At 45.3% G+C, this 23,338-nt stretch overlaps 1 protein-coding gene across 2 annotated transcripts in view; it reads left to right on the forward strand.

Moving 5' to 3' along the window:
- The first annotated feature begins 227 nt into the window (after positions 1-227).
- LOC140722946 (NACHT, LRR and PYD domains-containing protein 3-like) overlaps positions 228-23,338 on the forward strand; it is a 44,272-nt gene continuing 21,161 nt past the window's right edge. Inside the window, exons 1-2 of one of the 2 annotated variants that reach the window (XM_073037574.1) lie at positions 228-243; positions 12,903-13,087. The gene's annotated coding sequence lies outside the window, so the exon portion shown is untranslated. Of the gene's footprint in view, positions 244-12,902; positions 13,088-15,967; positions 16,080-23,338 lie in introns of those variants that run through there. The other variant, XM_073037573.1, reaches the window with a different exon arrangement.

Raw genomic sequence — 23,338 nt, forward strand, 5'->3', positions numbered from 1 at the left:
CAAATCGGCAACCCAGTTTGTTTGATTGACATGGAAATTCACCACTCGGTCATGTGAGCCTCTTTACTGCGGAACTGCGTCATCTGCGGGTTTGCTTCCGCCCATCCTCCACAGCTCTGATGACGGGGAACTCATGTTGCGCATGCCCAGTCTCTGGATACTCCGTGCTTTCCTTTCCGTTGATGCTGATCGTCGGCAGGGAACCGGGGGAAGATTTACTGTCTGCGGGGAAAGTTCCCATCGGTGAGTATTGAGGCCAGTCCAGAGTGATGAAGTCTGATGTAGGGTATAGAGTCCCGTTAACGCACCAGATCAAGCGGTTTCGGCTCTGGTTGCTGGATAAAACCTAGCCCAGTCGACCCGGATTTTGGACTTTCACACGGAACGCTTGAACTGAGCCTACACACAACTCTGCTGTTCTAGTCCCCGGAGCGGGATGAGGCAACGATCTATAGATCCCATCTATAGAGTTGTTGCTGGGGAATTTTATCTCCATCACCCGGCCCGGTAGCGTATCCAAACTTCACCTGGATCCATAATTGACCATTCGATCTGTTGTGTTCTTGCAGACACAGAATGCCAAAGGCTTTACTCACACCTTTGAGACACTACCCCACGTGTATGAGCAGTTTAACCTTACTTCAGTTCAGACAAAGCAGTAAGATCCATATTTGTGACGTCCCCTCATTTTGTCTGGGCATTTTTTTTCTTGATTCCGTTACCCTGTTACGGCTTGCCGAACTGCAGCCAATGTTTCTGGGTATATGACCCAATTAATGTGAGAATTAAGCATATTCCATATAGGTGAGTTTCTCAAAAGTTTGTACACATTGGTCAAGTCTCGCTGCAGATGTTCCAGTGCAGAAGCTCAGTCTGTATAATAATTCTACACAATGAAAGTGGGAATCGTTTATTATTGTCTTGTAGCGAGGTAAATTGAAAAACTTGTTTGGCATCCCATCGATCGAGATCAACATATTACAACAGTACATTGCGGTGATCGAAAGTAAAAGAATAGCAGAGTACGAAAAGCATTATGGTTACAGAGAAAGTGTGGTGCAGGTAGACATATAGTGCAAGGTCACATGGAGTTAGAGAGTGAGCTCGAGAGTGTATGTGTCTTATCATACTGGGGACATTTAATTTAATATAACAGCAAATTGGAAGCCATCCTTGAGCCTAGCGGTATGTTTTCTGTTTTTTTTAATCCTCGCCCAGATGGGTAGATGAGAGATGAGAATGGCTAGTAAGATCCATATCAATGTTTCCGGGTATTAACCATATTAATGCGAGAAAAAAAGTATTTCATATATTTGAGTTCCTCAAATGTTTATACACATTCGTGAAGTCTCACTCCAGAGCTGGGTCACCAAAAGTAACTGAGAAAGGAAATAACAAACTCAATATTAAATGTTACGAATTACATTATGACAGGGTTCAACACTCCAGCAATTTTGTAACAGTGAGACTGAAATTGTAATGCCTGCTTTTACCCTGCCTCGAGCTGTATTCAATTAGACCTCTGGTAGTTCTTGCTCACAAAAGTAAAAAAAAAACAACAACAATAACACAAGAATAAGAAACAACTGAAACAACGATACCTGGAAAATTCAATGACGTAAACGTTGAAAGAGAACACTTTACAATGAAGACGTAGGCAGAAGAAAAAATTCTGATTCTTGTCATTCAGGTATCCTAAAATGCCGAAGCTCTGCTCTGCTCTGTTCCAGAGCAGAAGATCAGTCTGTATAATATTTCTGCACAACAAAAGTGGGAATCGTTTATTATTGCCACGTCCCGAGTTAAATTGAAAAACTTGTCTCGCACACCGTCCAGAGAAATCAATACATTACAAACAGAGTGTAAAAAAATAAATATTAAGGTTACAGTGAAAGGGCGGTGCAGGTAGACATACGGTGCAAGTTCAGATGGAGTTAGAGAGTGAGGAGAAGAGTCCATCTTGTTCAGCTGTGTCTTTTCATATTTGAGATATTCAATTTGATGTACCAACAAAATGGAAGCCGTCCTTGAGCCTAATGGTATGTTTTCTTTTTGTTTTTTATCTTCGACCAGATGGGTGGGTGAGAGTTGAGAATGTCTAGGTTTGTGGGAAACTAATTATGTTGCCAGCTTTGCTGAAGCAGCGGGAAATATGGAGACAGTCCAGGGAGGGACGGCCTGTTCCTATGTTGTGCTCAGTTGTGTCCACAGTTGTTTGATGTTTCATGTAGTGATGGTCAGGGCAGTAGCCGTACGAAGGCGGGAAGTAACCCGATCGGATACTTTCCATGATGCATTGATAAAGTTTAGTAAGGGGCAAAGGGCATATGCCAAATTTATTACCGTTCGTTCTAGCTTCGGCATTTTAGGATACCTGAATGACAAGAATCAGAATTTTTTCTTCTGCCTACGTCTTCATTGTAAAGTGTTCTCTTTCAACGTTTACGTCATTGAATTTTCCAGGTATCGTTGTTTCAGTTGTTTCTTATTCTTGTGTTATTGTTGTTGTTGTTTTTTTTTTACTTTTGTGAGCAAGAACTACCAGAGGTCTAATTGAATACAGCTCGAGGCAGGGTAAAAGCAGGCATTACAATTTCAGTCTCACCGTTACAAAATTGCTGGAGTGTTGAACCCTGCCATAATGTAATTCGTAACATTTAATATTGAGTTTGTTATTTCCTTTCTCAGTTACTTTTGGTGACCCACTTCTTGGTGTCCATGGTAACGGCCCGCCAGAGCAGCAAGAGGTGTTGCACATTTTATTGTTCTGTGGTCGCCGCCTCTCAGGGTAGAGACAGTTGCCTCAGGAGCAAATGCAACAAAATGATAGTGGGAGGAATGGATGCTGTGAGCATTGACTGTGTGGGATGTATTACACCAGGGTCTGAATGAACTCAGAACTAACAAACTGGTTGGGGTGAGGGTGTCCCAATCATATTGGGTTGTCCCAATCATTTAGCATACAGCTGCTATCTGTGCATTAAATATAAATAAAAACTGCTGTTGGCGGAAATTTAAAGTTGAAAAAAAGAGTGAATACTGGAACCATTCAGCATCTTGGGCAGTTCCAGTTCTGATATTGGGTCTTCCACCATTTCTCCTGTAGTCTGATGTACTGCGTTCCCGGCATTATCTATTTTGTAACTTTACATTTTGTTTCTGCTACCCTGAGGGAAACATGGCAAGCAATCGTGTTAGACAGGACCCCTCACGGTAATAAGATCGTGATCAAATGTGTTCAGCTTAGCTGCTGGAGACATGCTGGTGTAGCCGTATCCTCTCTCGATATGTGGCCACCCCTTGTGCCAAGACGAGACCACCCTCAGGGTGTAGAAACAACACCTTATATTCTATCTGGGTACCATACAACCTGATTGTATGAATATTGAACTGTCCTTCTCAGTGAAAAAATTCCCCCCACCCACCTCTATTCTCCACGCCGAACTTTCATCAACCGACTCAAACGACTTTAATGCATTTTGGAAAGCCGGGTGTGGTTAGAACATAAGCCAGTGAAAGCGGGTCTCTGCTAGCCTGAAGCCACAAGCATTTCTAGCCGTTAAGCCCGTAGATCTCCATATGTAACAATAGGTCAGAATGTGCGTGGCATTTCCTCCGTGTTTATTTGCCCAAACCGGAGTGAGAACAGAACGGCCTCCTGGATACCACCGAATCCCAGAGCCACTGATCGAATAATCACCAATACAACATTTCCATCTAAAGTAAACTACATGCTTCCTTTAATAGCATGAGACACTGTGTACAAGAACAGAGATGTGTTATTACAAATGTACTCGGCTCGTTTCAGCATCGACTGACGCGCCACACGCAGCTTTCCATATCGCAATATCGGGATAGAAGGCCCAGTACAAACGCTCTGAAGAATCTCACCGGCATGTTCTTGGGATGGACAGTTTCATAACAGGGAAACGTAGAAAGATTCAATATTACACGTATATGGGTGCAATATATGGGTGACAGTCAAGAAAGACAGGGGGAGCAGACAGAGAGAGCAGAGCACCCCTGTGGCCGTTCCCATCAACAATAAGTATACCGTTTTGGATACGGTTGGTGGTGATGACCTACAAGGAACAAGTTTCAGTTGTCCTGTCTCTGGCACTCAGGTTGGACCCTCGACTAGAAAGAGGAGGAGGGAAGAGAAGTGAGCGGTAGTGACAGGGGATTCTATAGTCAGGGGGGCAGACAGGAGATATTGTGGGGAAGATCGGGAGTCTCGGATGGTATGTTGCCTCCCTGGTGCCGGGGTCCGGGACATCTCAGATCGGGTGCAGGTTATTCTCGAGAGGGAGGGCAAGAACCCAGATGTTGTGGTTCATTTAGGGACCAACGATGTGGGTAGGATGAGTGAGCCGTTCCTGCTTAGTGAGTTCAGGGAGTTAGGTGCGAAGCTGAAGGGCAGGATCTCCAGGGTAACAATCTCAGGATTGCTACCTGTGCCACGTGCGAGTGAGGCAAGGAAAAGAAGGAGTATACAGATTAATACGTGGCTGAGAGAATGGTGCATGAGGGAGGGCTTCAAGTTTTTAGATAATTGGGCTTTGTTCAAAGGAAGGTGGGATCTGTTCCGACGGAACGATTCACACCTGAACTGGAGCGGTACTAACATTCTTGCAGGAAAGTTCGCTCGTGCTGCTCCGGGGGTTTTAAACTAAATTTGCTGGGGGCAGGGATCCAGAATGTGAGAGAGGATAGCGAGATGAAGAATAAAGGACAGGTGGGGACTACACGGTTCAGGAATATTAAGTGTGTAGTAGAGAAAGGTGAGGCGGAACAAGTGATAAGGAGGACACATGTACAGAGTGATGATCTGACGGAACATGGAGTTAAATGTGCAGAAAGAATAAGTAAATTTAGGAAGGACAACAAAATTCAAGGGGCGTATAGCACGATGGGAGTTCGGGGAGCTGGGTTAAGCACAATAGGCAGCGATTTAAACAGAGAGAGGAGAAATGGGCTAAAAACTCTATATCTGAATGCACGAAGTGTCCGAAATAAGGCGGATGAGCTTGAAACTCAGGTGCGAATGGGTAACTATGATGTTGTTGGGATAATGGAGACACGGCTGCAGGGAGATCAGACCTGGGAAATGAATGTACAAGGGTATACGTGCTATCGTAGGGAAAGAAATGTGGGCAGAGGGGGTGGGGTGGCCCTGTTGGTGAGGAATGAGATTCAGTCCTTTGCAAGGGGGGATATAGGATCAGGAGAAGTAGAGTCTGTGTGGATAGAACTGAGGAACAGTAAGGGCAAAAAGACCCTAATGGGTGTTGTCTACAGGCCCCCAAACAGTTGTTTGGATATTGGGTGCAAGTTAAATAGGGATTTAACATTGGCATGTGGCAAAGGTAATGTCGCAGTAGTTATGGGGGATTTCAACATGCAGGTGAACTGGGAGAATCAGGTAGGTGCTGGACCCCTGGATAGGGAGTTTGTAGAGTGCCTACACGATGCATTCTTGGAACAGCTTGTACGAGAGCCAACCAGGGACAAGACTATTCTGGATTTAGTGTTGTGTAAGGAACAAGGTTTGTTAAGCGGTCTTGAAGTAAAGGAGCCATTAGGAGGTAGTGACCATAATATGATAAGTTTTTATATGCAATTTGAGAAGGATAAGGGCAGATCGTAGGTGTCAGTGTTGCCGTTGAACATAGGAGACGATGGAGCCATGAGGTAGGGACTGTCCAAAGTTAAATGGACGGATATCCTAGCCGAAAAGACAGTGGAAGAGCAATGGCAGGTATTCCTGGGAATAATGCAAAAGGTGCAAGATCAAGTTATCCCCCGGAGAAGGAAAGATTCAAAGGGGGGGGGAAATGGGGCCACAATGATTGACAAAGGGAGTCAAAGTTTCGATAGCATTAAAGAAAAAGAAGTATGACTGAGCTAAGGTGAGTGGGAGGACAGATGATTGGGAAATTTTTAAGGAACAACAGAACTTAACTAAAAAGGCAATACGGGGAGAAAAAAATGAGGTATGAACGCAAGCTAGCCAGGAATATAAAGGAGAATTTTAGGTATGTGAAGAGAAAGAAGATAGTTAAGAACAATGTTGGGCCCTTGAAGAATGAATTGGGTGAAATTGTTATGGGAAACAGAGAAATGGCAGAAGAATTTAATAAGTACTTTAGATCTGTCTTCACTAGGGAAGACACAATCAATCTCCCAGATGTATGGATGGGCCAAGGACATAGGGTAACAGAGGAAATGAAACAGATTGACATTAGGAAGGAAACGGTGATGTGTAGACTGATGGGACTGAAGGCTGACAAATCCCCAGGTCCAGATGGTCTGGATCCTAGGGTACTAAAGGAGGTGGCTCTGGAAATTGCGGATGCATTGGTAATCATTTTCCAATGTTCTTGAGGATTGGAGAATGGCTAATATTATCCCACTTTTTAAGAAAGGAGGGAGGGAGAAAACAGAGAACTGTCAACCTGTCAGCCTAACATCAGTAGTGGGGAAGATGCTAGAGTCCATTATTAAAGATGAAATAGTGGCATATCTAGATATCAGTGAGAGGATTGGGCCGAGCCAGAATGGATTTACCATGGGCAAATCATGCTTGACTAATCTATTGGAGTTTTTCGAGGATGTAACCAGGAAGTTAGACAAGGGAGATCCAGTGGATGTAGTGTACCTCGATTTTCAGAAGGCATTTGGTAAGGTCCCACATAGGAGATTGGTGGGTAAAATCAGAGCTCCTGGCATTGGGAGGGAAGATATTGACATGGATAGAAAACTGATGGCAGATAGAAAGCAAAGTGTAGCGATAAATGGGTGTTTCTCGGTATGGCAGGTGGTGACTAGTGGGGTGCCTCAGGGCTCGGTATTGGAACCACAGCCGGTTACGATTTACATCAACGATTTAGATGAAGAATTGAGAATAACATCAGCATGTTTGCTGATGATACTATGCTGGGTGGCAGTGTGGCATGTGATGAGGATGTTAGGAGAATTCAGGGTGACTTGGATAGGCTGGGTGAGTGGGCAGATACTTGGCAGATGACGTTTAATGTGAATAAGTGTGAGGTTATCTACTTTGGGAGTAAGAACAGGAAGGCAGATTATTATCTGAACGGTGTAGATTTAGGTAAGGGAGAAATACAAAGAGATCTAGGAGTCCTTGTTCATCAGTCACTGAAGGTGAATGAGCAAGTGCAGCAGGCAGTGAAGAAGGCTAATGGAATGTTGGCCTTTATCACAAAGGGAATTGAGTACAAGAGCAAGGAAATCCTTTTGCATTTGTACAGGGCCCTGGTGAGACCACACCTGGAGTATTGTGTACAGTTTTGGTCTCCAGGGTTAAGGATGGACATCCTGACTGTAGAGGAAGTGCAGCATAGATTCACAAGGTTAATTCCTGGGATGTCCGGACTGTCATACACAGAGATGTTAGAGAGACTGGGCTTGTACACGCTGAAATTAAGGAGTTTGAGAGGGGATCTGATTGCAACATATAAGATTATTAAGAGATTGAACAAGATAGATGCAGGAAATATGTTCCAGATGCTGGGAGAGTCCAGTACCAGAGGGCATGGTTTAAGAATAAGGGTAAGTCATTTAGGATAGAGTTAAGGAAAAACTTCTTCTCCCATAGAGTTGTGGGGGTATGGAATGCACTGCCGCAGAAGGCAGTAGAGGCCAATTCTCTGGATGCTTTCAAGAAGGAGCTAGATAGGTATCTTATGGACAGCGGAATCAAGGGATATGGGAACAAGGCAGGAACCGGGTATTGATAGTAGATGATCAGCCATGATCTCAGAATGGCTGTGCAGGCTCGAAGGGCCGAATGGTCTACTTCTGCACCTATTGTCTATTGTCTATAATATGGCTCTGTACGGCAGTTGCTCTGCATCTGACCGCAGAATACCGCAGAGTTGTGGAACCAGCTCAGCTCGGTAAAGCGGCCACCATAATCAAAGGCCGACCCACGCCGTTAATTCTCTTTCCCCCCACCACCTCCACTGACACCATCTATCGGGCCGATGATACAGAAGACTGAAAGCCCAGCCACCAGGTTCAGTAACAGATTCTGTCCCGCTCCAATAAGACTATCAAATGCTGCCATAGTCCGATCAGAATGAATTTTCCCCCACAATCTCCCTCGTTATGAACTTACACCTATTTGTTTAGATGCACATTACCTGCTCTGTGAATGTTACACCTTTTATTGTTATTGATATACCTTGTTCTACCCCGTAAAATGTGTACTCATTGGACGTTTATGGAAAGAAACGCATCTCAGTACATGTGACAATAATAAATTGAAAATAGTAAAAAAAAAACAATAAACCCAGATGGAGGAAACAATGAATAGGCGTGTGTGGCAGAGAAACACTGAGCTGACAAAATCAGCAGATGATAGTCAGTTTTAATCTATTCCACACAAGGCATGCGTCTTTAGTCAGGCAGGATACAGCACTGTGTAAAACGGTTAGAGAATCGAGGACTGAGAGGTGAACACATTGAAATGGACAACATCATTAAGGGTTGAACCAGGGATCCCATTCTTTGAAAAAGGGGGTGAACTGTCCGGGACTGAGATGAGGGGAAACGTCTCCACTCCGAGGGTGGTGAGTGTCTGTAAATCCCCACCGCAGAGGTTGGTGAAGACTCAGTGATCGTTCTCACAAAAAAAAAAAAATCAGAGCTCGGCAGATGTGCAGACACCAAAGGGATCGAGTAAATGTGGATCTGTTAGAAATATATGGCTGCGATGCGAAAGCAGCCGTCATCTTTTTGACGGTTAGAGGGGCGGAATGGCCACCTCCTGCTGTTTCTCAATTGGTGATTTTTATGTTCCACTGATCAGTGAGGCCGGGGGAATGCGAAAGGAAGTCAATGATTATAGACACTGAAGTGATCAGATGACTCATTTCAGTTCTGGGTGCAAATTGTCTTTTGGAATGGTATGGGGATCAAACCTGTGATTGTGTGAGACGAAGGAGGTGGGATGGGGAAAGGTACGGAATGGAAAATAAAAATGTAGTTGCTGTAAATACGAAATAATGTAGAAATGCTGCAGGTGTGCCGGGCAGCGCCTAAGGGGCCGTGTGCAGAGTTCCTGGGTTAAGTGTGAGTCCATTTACAGTGTAATGGACACACTGTGTACTGTACATTTAAACCTCCTTGCAGAATATCTGAATAAGCAACCCAGGCTCTCTAATATTTACAAACGATTAAAATGGCTCATCGAAATATTACTTTTTCATTTAAATTTTGCACTTATTTATTTTAACAGACACACACACACACACACACACACACACACACACACACACACACACACACACACACACACACACACACACACACACACACACACACACACACACACACACATTAGAAATTCAGTTGACAATGCTTTACATTGTATTGCTGCCGTAAAGTCAAAATATTTCCTGAACTATGCCGGTGATATTAACCCTGATTCGGAACTTGTCAGGAGAGTCACGCCCATCGGTCACGTGATCACACTTTACCGGCGATCTGAAGGAGTTGCGTGTTTGATTCCCGCAATCAATGCCCGTCGTATTGCTTTACTGAGCCGAGGGAGAGATCGGTAAAGGTTGCGTGAATAATGCGGTGAGATTTGAGGCCCGACGCAAGTGCGGGAGACCGAAATGGCGGTCGCGCCTCGCTTCCTGGACAAAGTCTCTGGGCATCAAACGGAATGGGGTGAAGGTAGGGGAGTGGGAAATCTGGAAGAATTGGATCAGCCCATGTTTGAATGGTGGGGCAGACACGATGGGCCGATGGCCTACTTATGCTCCTATATCTTATGATCTTCAGATGTCAGTCTGTGTTGTAGAACCTTCACAACGAACCGCCTGAGATTAACCGGGGCGGGGAAAATGAGGCGGCAGTGCCGAGACGAGACCCATCTTTCAGCTCTCGTTCGGTCAGACAAGGCGCTGGCATCCAGATCTGTCACGTCCTCCCATTATGGGCTTGCATTTGTTTTTTCACTCCATTCCACTGTTACGACCTGCCGAAGTGCAGTCAATGTTTCCCGATGTATGACCCTATCTATGGGAAAGTTGAACTCTTCCATTCCTCTGTTCTTACACATCTGGAGAAGAAGGATGCTTATGTGAGAATGCTGTTCTGGGACTACAGTACTACATTGAACAGCATAGTTCCATCCAGGCTCGACAAGAAGCTCAGAAATCTTGGCCTTCAGCCACGCCTTGTGCAGCTGGGTGCTGCGCTTCCTGTCAGACCGTCAACTGGTTGTGAGACAGGGTTCCCTCAACTCCAACTCTCTGACTCTCAATGCAGGAGCCCCTCCGGGCTGCGTACTGAGTCCCCTCCTCTGCTCTCTGTATACCCTTGACTGTATCGCTACCCACTGTTCCAATCTGCTCATTAAATTTGACGACGATACGATTGGCCTTATCTCAATCAATAACGAGGTGACCTACAGGGAAGAAGTCATCTCTCTGACACAATGTTGTCAAGAAAATAATCACTCCCTCAATGTCGCAAAAGTAACGGAGTTGGTTATGGATTACAGGAGAAATGGAGACGGGAAAACCCCTATTGACATCAATGGATCTGGGGTTAAGAGGGTAAACTGTTTCAGGTTCCCCGGCATCCACCTCCCCGAGGACCTCACGTGGTCTGTACACACCAGATGTGTGGTGAAAAGGCACAACAGCACCTCTTCCAACTCTTCCACCAATTCATGACATTTACAATGTCAGGAGTGCAAAAAGGGTGTGTAGGTCTTTGGGAACACAAGTCATTCCAATCACAATCTATTCCAGCTACCACCATCCGGGAAACGATGCCACAGGATAGAAGCCAGGACCAACATGCACCGAGACAGCTTATTCTACCAGGCCAATAGACTCATGAACTTTTCCTGACTTGAGAGTACTCTGTGTTACATTGACTGTTTATTTAATATAAATTATTTTAAATTACTATGATTGCACGTTGCACATTTAGATGGAGACGTAACATAAAGGTTTTTACTCATCATGTATGTGAAGGTTTCAAGAAACAAAGTCAATTCAATTCATTTCCAAAATTCATACAGTTTGGTTAAGTCTTCCTCCAGATGTTTGAATTCGGCAACCATGTTTGTTTGATTGACATGGAGATTCAACAATCGGTCACGTGAGCCGTTTTACTGCGGAGCTGCAGCATCTACGGGTTTGTTTCTGCTCCCTCGCCCCACCTGGCCCATCACAGCTCTGAAGAAGGGGAGCTCATATTGCGCATGCGCAGTTTCCAGATAGTCGGTGCTTTTACTTTACGTTCCGTGTTGATGCTGATCGTCGGCGGAAAGCCGGTGGAAGATTTACTGTCTGCGGGAATAGCTCCCTTCGGTGAGTATTGTGGCCGGTCCAGAGCGGAGAAGCCTGATGCAGGGTATAGAGTCCCGTTAACTCACCAGAACAGGCTGCGTTTGCTGGACAAAACCTGCAGGGGTCGATCCGGGTTTTGGACCTTCACACCGAACGCCTGAAATGAGCCGACGCTCAACCCTCTGCTCTTGTCCCAGGAGCTGGATGAGGCAGGGGCCGGGAGTGCTCCCATCTGTGGAGTTGTCGCTGGGGAACCCGGCCCGGTAGCGGATCCAAACGTCACCTGGATCGAAAATTGGTCATTCGATCTGTTGTGTTCTTGCAGACTCAGAAGGCCAAAGGCTTTTAATCCCACCTTTGAGACACTACTCCACGTGTATAAGCAGTTTAACCTTACTTCAGTTCAGACAAAGCAGTAAGATCCATATCAATGTTTCCGGGTATTAACCATATTAATGCGAGAAAAAACGTATTTCATTTATCTGAGTTCCTCAAAAGTTTATACACATTCGTGAAGTCTCACTCCAGATCTTCCAGAGCAGAAGCTCAGTCTGTATAATATTTCTGCACAACGAAAGTGGGAATCGTTTATTATTGCCTCGTCCCGAGTTAAATTGAAAAACTTGTCTCGCACACTGTCCATAGAAATCGATACATTACAACAGCATATTGAGCTGATAAACGGTAAAGCAATAACAGAGTGTAAAAAATAAGTATTAAGGTTACAGAGAAAGGGCGGTGCAGGTAGACATACGGTGCAAGTTCAGATGGAGTTAGAGAGTGAGCAGAAGAGTCCATCTTGTTAAGCTGTGTCTTTTCATATTTGAGATATTCAATTTGATGTAACAACAAAATGGAAGCCGTCCTTGAGCCTAATGGTATGTTTTCAGTTTTTTTTAATCTTCGACCAGATGGGTGGGTGAGAGTTGAGAATGTCTAGGTTTGTGGGAAACTATTTATGTCGCCTGCTTTGCTGAGGCGCAGGAAATATGGAGACAGTCCAGGGAGGGGCGGCCTGTTTCTATGTTGTGCTTAGCTGAGTCCATATTTATCTGATGTTTCATGTAGTCATAGGCAGAGCAGGATCCGTGCGAAAGAGGGAAGTTACCCGACCGGAAACTTTACGTATTGCGTTGATAAAGCTTGGTCGGGGGCAAAGGGCATATGGCAAATTTCTTATTGTTCTAGCTTTGTCATTTTAGGATAGCTCAATGTTAGGTATCAGCAATCTTTCTTCTGACTGATCTCTTCATTGTAAAGTGGTATCTTTCACCGTTTACTTCATTGAATTTTCCAGGAACCGTTACTGTTTAATTCGGTTTTTTTTTGTGTGTGTGTTCTTGTTGTTGTTGTCTTTTTTTTCTCTCTCTCTTGTGAGCTGGTACTACCAGAGCTCTAATTGAATGCAGCATTGTCAGGGTAAAATCAGATATTACAATTTCACTTCCAGCGTTACAAAATGCTTGCAGTTTTAATCTTTGTCATAACGAAACTCAACATTTTGTATTGAGCTTGTTATTTCCTTTCTCAGTTACTTTTGGTGACACACTTCCTCCGTTTCCATAGTAACGGTCCGCCAGAGCTGCAAGAGGTGTTGCACATTTTATCGCTCTGTGGTCACCGCCTCTCAGGGTAGAGATCGTGTCTTCGGGAGCAAATACAACAGAGTGACAGTGGATACAGCGAGCATTGACTGTATGGAATGTATTACACCAGGATCGGAATGAACTGAAAACCAACAAATTGGAGGGGTGAGTGTGGCATTTACACAAATGGTTTGAACATATTGGGGTGTCCAAACATTTTGCAAACAGCTACTACTTGTGCATTAAAAACATATAAAAACTGCTGATGCCGGAAATTTAAAGTAAAAAAGAGAGAATGCTGCAAACGCTCAGCAGATTGCTAACGGCTTGAACAGTCCCAGATCTGATATTGTGTCTTCCACCATTTCTCCTTTCACGTATGTAGCCCTATGTACTGGATTCCCAGTATTCCCCATTTTATAATTTCACATTTTATTTCTGCATCCCTGAGGGAAACATGGCAGCCAGTCGTTTTGGGCAGGATCTCTCACGACGGTAAGATAGTGATTAAACGTGCTCAGCATACCTGCTGGAGACATGCTGAAGTGTATCCGTATCCTCTCTCAAGCTACAGCCTGGTTAACCAGCCAGAGCTCCGGCGCAGGCAGAGGGTCATTAGGTTCCAGTTCCAGCTCAGTTTGTGAATTGAAAATGGTAGGAACATTGCGACAAATCGCCGACATCAAAGAGTCTGTAAGTGAGTTATAATATTAGGATGGAAACTCTGAAAATATTTAGCTGGCAATATACAGTCTTCAGTCCATGTTGGTAATTCTAAAGCTGGGATCGGAATTTCCTCATTCTGCAGTGAAGCTGAAGTCTCGGGGTGTGAGACATCACCCGAGACGCTATTCTTGGTTGGCGCGACTGTATCGAAACCCAATTTCCCTTGGGATCAATAAAGTATGTCTGCCTGTCATTGGTTATGGGGAAATCACAGACGGCGCCACCCAGTGGGATATCAAATCTGGCAAGTATTCTGGAGCTTGTTGAAGAGGTCACTATGGCGATAGATGGAGATGATGTTGTCCATAAGGACTTTGGTAAAGCCTCGAACAATAACTCGCATGGATCTGCAAGTTTTGGTCACATGGGATTCGCGGGGAGCGAAAGAGGTGGATTCACACCGGGCTCAATGACAGGTAGCAGAGAATAATAGAGTTTATCTTGTCCTTATCTACCTCCCCTTCAGACTCTGCAACCTCCATCATAGCAAAAGAGATCTTACAACTGAACATATTGTTCCTTCCTCGCTCCACCCGGCTCTCTTCTTTCAATAGGATCACTCCTTCCATAATTCCCTTGTCCATCCTCAGTAATCTCCCTATAGCCACTTATCCAAGCAAGCGGCCTAATTGCTACACCGGCCCATGCACATCCTCCCTCACCTCCACTCAGAGCCCAAAACAGTCCTTCCAGGAACACTTCACCTGCGTATCTACTGGGGTCATCTATTGTGTCACGTGCTCCCAATGCAGCCTCATTTACATTGGTGAGACCCACCATAAATTGGGAGACCGTTTTGTCGAGCATCTCTGTATCATCGGCCACAAGGGGGGCCTTGCAGTGGCCAAACATTTTAATTCTGCGTCTCAATCCAACAACTCGATCAATGGCCTACTCCTATGCCAATATGAGAATACCCTCAGGGTGGAGGAGCAACACCTTCTATTCCATCTGAGCGCCCACCAAACTGATTATATGAATATTGCATTCTCCTTCCATTAAACAAATTCCCCCCACCCATCTCTATTCCCCACGCTGAACTTCCATCTCTCCTCACCAGCCTATTATTTCCCCCGTGTCCCTCCTTCCCTTTCCCCTATTGGCAAGTCTCTGATTCTTTCTTCTCCAGCTCTTGACATGTCTATCATTTGATTTCAGATATAACCTTCCCACTCGCCTCTTTCTCCTCCATCATTTGTTTTTATTCAGAGATCTTCCCCTCCACCTCAGTAATGAAGTACACTCTTTGCCCAAACAGTCGCCAGTTTATTCTTTTTCAAAGATACTGCTTGATGTGCTGAGTTTGTCCAGCATTTTATCTGTTTTGCTTTGGATTTCCAGCATCTGCAGCCTTCTCGTGTTTGAGGTAATTATTTGAATTTTGTTGAGATAATACCTGGAATATGATGTAAAATCCTGCTCCCCATACTAACACGGGTTATACAGACCAAAGAACGAAGCGCCCCAGGAACTCAGTGGGTCGGGCAGCATCTGTGGAGGAAAATTGACCGTCAACATCTCGGGCCGAGATGACAGGAAATAGTCAGAGAAAAGAGGTGAGTGGTGGGGATGGGGCAAGAGCTGGGGAGCGAGAGGTGGATCCAGCTGAGGGGTGAGGTGGGAAGGTGGAAATAGTGACAGGGGTGGGAGGTGAGTGGTTGGGGCAACACAAGGCTGCTGAAGATGGTATTTAATTCCACGGAGGATTATCTTAAGAGGTCAGACAGTGTTTGTTTTAGAGATTCACCAGACTGATTCCTGGAGGACGATGAAGATCACTGATCGTCTTCACATAAAACAAAGACAAACAGATGTGTGGAGACGGAAGAAATCGTGGAAATAAGGATCGGGCAAAAACATGTGGCTGACATGGCAGAGCAGCCGTCATCTTGCTGATGGTTAGAGGGGCTGAATGACCGCCTCCTGCTGTTTCGCACTTGATGTTTCAGTGTTCCTGTCTAGCGAGGCCGGAGGAATGTGAATAGAAATTAGGGTTTGTAAATATAAAAGTGATTTGAATGAAAACAGCACAATTCCGGTTTGCGTCTGAATTGTGTATGGGACCGAGATGGGAATCGAACCCTAAAGTCTGAGAACCGGAAGGTGGAGCTAAACGGACAGCGAAGGTACTGAGGGAAAGATTAAGAATGCAGCTGTTGTAAATATGAAATAACGGGTAAAATGCGGCAGGCATTTCGGTCAGAATGTGAGAACGGTTCAGATGGGAGAACATCCGCCCGTCACGTGATCCACTTCTCACTCCCATTTCAAACGCAGATCTGCAGCATCTGCGGTTTTCCGACACCCCGCCCCGCTCTCCAGTCCCCAGAAAGGCGGTGGATTTCTTTCCTTTCTGTTTTGAAGCAGATCGTCGGCGGGGAGCCGGGGGTCGGATCACTGTTTGTGGGGCAAATTGATCAAATTCTCATGGGTGAGTATTGTGGCCGGTCACGAGCGGTGAACGAAACGGACAATTTGCCATCGCTGGGTACTGAGACCGATCTCGAGGGTGGGGGTGGGGGGAGACCTGATGTTGTGAAGTGAGTCCCGTTAACTTCCTCGAACTGGCGGCCTCGTCCCGCTTCCTGGACACATCCTACCCGGGTCGGTCCGGGTTGTGGAAACTTCACACCGAACAGTCTGAGATGAGATGCCACTCAGTCCTTCTTGCTCGGGTCCCAGGGGCGCGATGAGGTGGTGATGCCGGAACTAAATCCATCCGTACAGTTGTAGCTGGGGAACTTCACCTCCATCATCCGGCCCAGTAGACGATCCAAACTTCAGCTGAATCGATGCCTGGGGTCGATAATTGTTCTACATATTTCCAGCACACTGGGAGCGGCCGATCGGCCCTTTGTGTTCTTGCAGATAGAGAGGGTTAAGCAGAGTAATCGCACTCTCGGGACACTGCTCCACGTGAATAAGAAGTTTCATCTTTTCCCCTGTTCAGACAGGACAGTGAGATCCAGATCACTCACGTCCTCTCGGGGGACTGGGAAGTTTATTTCCATCTTCTGTCCATGACTATGACTTGCCGAAATGCTGACTTTGTTTCCCGATATCTGTCCCTATTAATGCGAGAATTAAGTCTTGTTTCTGGGAAAGTTGTACACTCCCTCCAGAATTTCCAAAGGATTGACCAGGGCTGTCTAATATTTCCACACGATTGAAATGGGGAATCTGTTTTTGTTTTCCATGTACAGAGGTAGAGTGAAAATCGCGTCTCCGGTATTCTCCACACAGAACAATGCATTGCAGCAGTACATTGAGTTACAACAAATTATTCTGATTACCGAGAAAGTGCAGTGCAGGTAGCTATGTGGTGCAAGGTCATATCGATTTAGACTGTGTGGTCAGGAGTCCACTCATCACGCTGTTCGCTTCTAACAGCAGAATGGACACCGTCCTTGACCCCGTGGTATGTTTCTGTTTTATTTTATCTTCGCCCCTATGGGAGGGTGAGAAGTGAGAATGTTCAGGGTTATGCGGATCTTTCATTATGTTGGCTGCTTTACTGAGGCAGTGGAAAGTGTAGACAGAGTCCATGGAGGGGAGGTTGGTTTCTATGATGTAGTCAGCAGGGTTCACACTTCTCCGCTATTTCATTCAGTTAAAGGAAGAGCAGTAGCCGTGTGAAGATGAGAAGAATCGGGATGGGATACTTTCTCCGGTGCATTGATAAAGTGTGTAGAGTAGAAAAGGACATATACCAAAGTTCGTATTGTTATTTCTGGCTTTGTTATATTGGAGTCACTTATCTATTAGTGCGTACTATTCTTTCATGATCTGTGTATTGCGGGAGAACCATTAGAGATCATCCTTGATCCACTTCTCCCATCTTTGTCCACCTGCTCATCCCTTTCCCACCTGGGTCAACTTCTGTCCAGCCTCTAAACCACCACCTCAACGATATATATCAACCATCTTGTTTAAACTCTGCCCAGCCTGCTTCTCACCACCTCAATGATATATATCAACCAGCTTGCTTTACCTCTGACCAGTCTGTATCCCATTGCTGCAATGATGTATTTCAGTAATCTCTCTTTCAAACCTTGTCTTCATTATGAAGTTTTGTTTTGCATTTTTTCCAGGATTGTTTTTTTTTTAGATTACTAGGACTACCAAAGGTTTAAATGAACACAGCACATGGCATGGTAAAAGCAGCAATTTCAATTTTAGTTTCACCGTTACAAAATGGCTGCAGTGTTAATCTTTGTCATAATGGAACTCATAGCATCTGTTGTTGAGTTTGTTATTTCCTTTCTCGGTTATTTTCGGTGAGCCACTTCCTCAGTTTCCAGGGTAACGGCCAGTCGGAGCTGCAGCAAGTGTTGCACTTTTTATCGCTCTGTGGTCACCGCCTCTTAGTGCATGGAGAGTGGCCTCAGGAACACCTGCAACAGAGCGATAGCGGGAGGAACGATGCTGTGCGCATTGACTGCATGGGATGAATTACACCAGGGTCAGAATGAACTGATAACTAACAATGTGGTTGGAGTGGGGTGGCATTTATAGTTTAAGGTGGCAATCAGTTTCGATCTGTGCATTAAAATGAAGAGGATCGAAAATACTACAGTTGCAGGAAATTTTAAGTCAGGAGGAGAAAATATGGGAGACGCTCAGCCCCAGTGTTTTCTACCTGATAATTTTACATTTTGTTCCTGCTGCATTGCAGGAAACATGGCAGCCAGCTGTGCTGGGCAAGATCCCACGCAGCAGGAAGATTGTGATCAAATGTGCTCGGTTTAGCTGCTGGGGGCAGGCTGAAATGTAACCGTATCTTCTATACAGACCGGGGAACCAGCCGGAGCTCCGGCCCCGGCAGAGGGTCCTTAGGTTCCAGTTCCACCTTAGTTTGTGAATCGGAAATAGCAGGAACGCCACGGCAAATTGCCGGTACCAAAGCGTTTTTGTATGGGTGATAATATTGGGCTGGTGACTCTGAGGATATGGAACTGGCAGTATACGGGCTTCAGTCCTGGTTGGCAATACCACAGCTGGGATCGGAATTTTCTCAGTCTGCAGTGAAGCTGAAGTCTCGGGCGGTTGGGCATTGGTTATGGAGAAATGACCGTCAACCCTGCCCATAGGACATCATATCTGTCAAGTGTTTTGGAGATTACTTAAGATTTAACTAGGGAGTTAGGTGAAGTTGGGCAGTGATGTTGTTCATCTGAACTTTAGAAAAGTCTGTAACAAGATACCGCATGGCAGCTGATCGGGAAGGTTCGGTCACGTGGGATTCACGGGGAGCTGGCGAGGTGGATTCACACCGGGCTCGAGAACAAGAAGCAGAGGGTGATGGCTGAAGATGGAAGTCTGCCACAAGGGGGACTTTGCATTGGCAAAACATTTTAATTCTGACTCCCATTCCGACGTCTTGATATATGGCCTCATTTTGTGCCAGGATGTTACTGCCCTCTGGGAGGAGGATCAGCACCTTATCTTCCATCTGGGTACCCTCCAACATGATTGTAGGACTATTGAACTCTCTTTCCAGTAAAGAAATCCCCCCCACCCACTGCTCGATTCCCCACTCTGAACTTTCATTTCTCTCAGCAGCCTCTTACTTGCCCCCGTGTCCCCTCCTTCCCTTTCTCCTATTGATAACACTCCGATTCCTTCATCTCCAGCCCTTGACCTGTCCATCAGTTGACTTCACCTATTACATTCCAGCTCGCCTCTTTCTCCTCCCTGGCCTTTTTTATTCAGATCACTTCCCCTCCTCCTCAGGAATCAAAAAGGCTCGTGGTCCAAAATGTGGCCAGTTTACTCTTTTCCATAGATACTGCCTATTGTGCTGAATCCCTGCAGCATTTTGTGTGTTGCTTTGGATTTCCAGCATTTACACGTTTTCTCATGTTTACGTATGGTAATTACGGTAACAATTATTTGGGCTTTGTTGAGATTATACGTGGAATATGGTGTAAAATCCCGGTTCCCATACTAACACGGGTTATACAGACCATAGAACAAACTGCCGGAGGAACTCAATGGGTCGAGCAGCATCTGTGGAGGGAAACGGACCGTCAACATTTCGGGCCGGGATCCTTCCTCTGGAATGAGAGTGGACGGGAAATAGTCAGAGAAAAGAGGTGAGGGGTGGTGATGGGGCAAGTGCTGGGGAGTGAGAGGTGGATCCAGGTGGGGGTGAGGTGGGAAAGTGGAAATAGTTGCAGAGTGTGGGAGGTGAGTGGTTGGGGCAACATGGGAGTGCAAAAATGGTATTTAATTCCATGGAGGATTATCTAAGAGGTTATAGAGAGTACTTGTTTTTAGAGATTCACCAGACTGATTTCTGGAGGACGATGAAGTCTCACTGATTGTCTTCACATAAAACAGAGACCGACAGATGTGTGGAGACCGAAGGGATTGATTTGAAATGAGGATCGGGTAGAAACATGTGGCTGAGTTGGGAGAACACCCGTCATCTTGTTGTTGGTTAGAGGGGCTGAATGGCCTCTTCCTGCTGTTTCTCACTTGATGTTTCAGTGTTCCTGTCCAGTGAGGCTGGAGGAATGTGAATAGAAATTAGTATTTCTGAACATAGAAGTGATCTGAATGAAATTTTATCGGGTCTGACGTGTATCGGATCGGGATTGAAATCGTACTTATAACTCTGAGATCCGAAAGGTGGAGCGTTGGGGACGCCAAAGGTACCGAGGGACAAAATAAAAATGTAGCTGATGTACATATGAAATAACGTGTAAAATGTGGCAGGTAGGTCAGACAGTGTGTGAGGGGTGAGGAGCAGATTCATCGATTCAGGTGGGAGACCCTCCACCCGTCAAGTTTCTCGCTCCCATTTCAAACGCAGATCTGCAGAATATGAGGTTTTCGTTTCCGAAGTCCCGACCCCGCTCTCGCAGTCTCCGGGTGGGTGGTGGCTTCCTTTCCGTTCTCTGTTGAAGAAGATCGTCGGCTGGGAGCCGGTGGACCGATTGCTGTCTGCCGGACAGATTGGTAAAGTTCTCATCGGTCAGTATTGAGACCGGTCACTAGGCATGAACGCGACCGACGATTTCTCATCAGTGAGTGCAGAAACCGATCCCGGGTGAGGGGGGACCTGATGTTGGGCAGTGAGTCCCGTAAAAGTTCCTCGAACTGGCGGCCTCGCCCCACTTCTTGGATATAACTTTGGATATAACCCATGTCCGGGTTATGAGACTTTCACACAGACACTGGTGTTCTGGTCCCAGGAACGGCATGAGCTAATGATGCGGAGACAGAACCCATCTGTTCAGTTGTACATGGAGAACTTTACCGCCATCACTCGGTCAGGTATCGGATCCAAACTCCAGCTGGATCGGTGACTGGGGTCGATAATTGTTTTACATGCTTCCATTACACTGGAAGCGGCCGTTCGGCCCGTTTTGTCTTGCAGACAGCGAGGGTTAAACAGAGTAATCTCACCCTCGGAAGACTCCTCCAGGTGTATGAGTAGTTTCATCTTTCCCCTGTTCAGACAGGACAGTGAGATCCAGATCTCTCACGTCCTCTCGGGGGACTGGGAAGTTTATTTCCATCTTCTTCCCATTGTTACGACTTGCCGAAATGCTGACAGTTTTTCCTAATATCTGGCCCTATTAATGTGAGAATTAAGTCTTCATTTATCTGGGTTTCTCGGAATTGTGTACACCCTTTCCAAATTTTCCAAAGGAGCAACGCACATGATTGAAATGGGGAAACTTCATTTTGTTTTAAGTGTACAGAGGTAGAGTGAAAATCGTGTCTCCGGTATTCTTCACACAGATCAGTACATTGTGGTAAAACAAATCATTCTGGTCACACAGAGAGTGCAGTGCCGGTAGATATGTGGTGCAAGGTCACATCGATTTAGACTGTGAGGTCAGAAGTCCTTGAGCCTCATGGTATGTTTCTGTTTTATTTGATCTTCACCCCTGTGGGAGCATTAAAGTGAGAATGTTCAGGGTTGTGCGGAACTTTCATTATGCTGTCTGCTTTACTGAGGCAGTGGGAAGTATAGACAGAGTCCATGGAGGGAGGTTGGTTTCTATGATGTACTCAGCTGTGTCCACAGTTCTCCGCTATTTCATTCAGTAAAAGAAACAGTGGCCGTATGAAGGTGTGCAGAATCGGGATGGGATACTTTCTGCGGTGCATTGATAAAGCGTGTAGAGTAGAAAAGGGCATGTAGCAAAGTTCTTATTGTTTGTTCTGGCTTTAATATATTGGAATCTGTTATCTACTAGTGCGTACTATTCTTTCAGGATCTGTATATTGCTAGAGGACCATCAGAGATCACGCTGGATCCCCTTCTCCTAACTGTGTCCATTTGCTCGTCTCCTGCCCATCTGGTTCAACCTCTGTCCAGCTTGTAACCCATCACCTCAGTGATATATATCAACCATCTTGTTCAACCTCTGTCCAGTCTGTATCCCACCACCTCAATGATATATATCAATCATCTTGTTCAACCTCTGTCCTGCCTGTATCTGACCACCTCAATATATATCAACCATGTTGTTCAACCTCTGTCCAATCTGTATCCCACCACCTCAATGATATATATCAATCATCTTGTTCAGCCTCTGTCCAGCCTGTATCCCATTGCTGCAATGATACATTTCATCAATCTCTCTTTCAAACTTTGTCTTCATTCTGAAGTTTTGTTTTGCATCTTCTCCAGGATTATTATTTTTTTTTCTTTTTTTTTGATAGCTAGGACTACCAGAGGTCTAATTGAACAGAGCACTTGGCAGGGTAAAAACGGCCATTTCAATTTTAGTTTCACCGTTACAAAATGGCTGCAGTGTTAATCTTTGTCATAATGGAACACAAAGAATCTGATGCTGAGTTTGTTATTTCCTTTTCGGTTATTTTCGTTGAGACACTTCCTCCATTTCCAGGGCAACAGCCCGTCAGAGCTGCAGAAAGTGTTGCACATTTTATCGCTCTGTGGTTACCGCCTCTCAGGGTACAGACAGAGTCCTCGGGAGTAAATGCAACAGACTGACAGTGGGAGGGAAGGATACTGCGAGCATTGACTGTATGGAATGTATTAACCAGGGTCGGGATGAACTCAGAACTAACACATTGGAGGGGGTGGGGTGGCATTTGCTCAGTTTGAGGTGTTCCAGACATTTCGCAATAAGTTACCACCTATGCATGAAAAGGAGGAGGAAAAAATCTGCAGTTGCAGGAAGTTTGATGTAAAATAAGGAGAAAACGCTCGAAACGCCCAGCAGATCGGCAGATCCCAGTTCTGATACTGAGATTTCCACAATTTCTGATTTCACAGATGTAGCCGGAAGTACCGGGTGTCCAGCATTTTCCACTTTATAATTTGACATTCTGTTCCTGCTACACTGCGGGAAACATCGCAGCGTATTGTTCTGGGCTAGATCCCATACAGCAATAAGATATTGATCAAATGTGCTCCGATTAGATGCTAGAGAAACGCGGAAGTCCGAAACAGCAGAAAAAGGAAGCAAAATGGAAAGTATAGACCAGTTATCTTGACCTCAGTGTTTGAGAAAAATGTTAGATGCAACAATGGTAATTGCTAAGGATGCTGTGATGGAGTACTTGGTGCCACAGGACAAGATAGTACAAATTCAGCATGGTTTCCTTCAGGGAAAATCACGCCTGTCGAACCTTGGAATTCTTTGAGTTGATTACAAGCAGGATAGACAAATGAAATGCAGTGGTTGTTGTGAACTTGTATTT

This window comes from Hemitrygon akajei, unplaced genomic scaffold (genome assembly GCF_048418815.1).
Source record: "Hemitrygon akajei unplaced genomic scaffold, sHemAka1.3 Scf000094, whole genome shotgun sequence".
NCBI lineage: Eukaryota > Metazoa > Chordata > Chondrichthyes > Myliobatiformes > Dasyatidae > Hemitrygon > Hemitrygon akajei.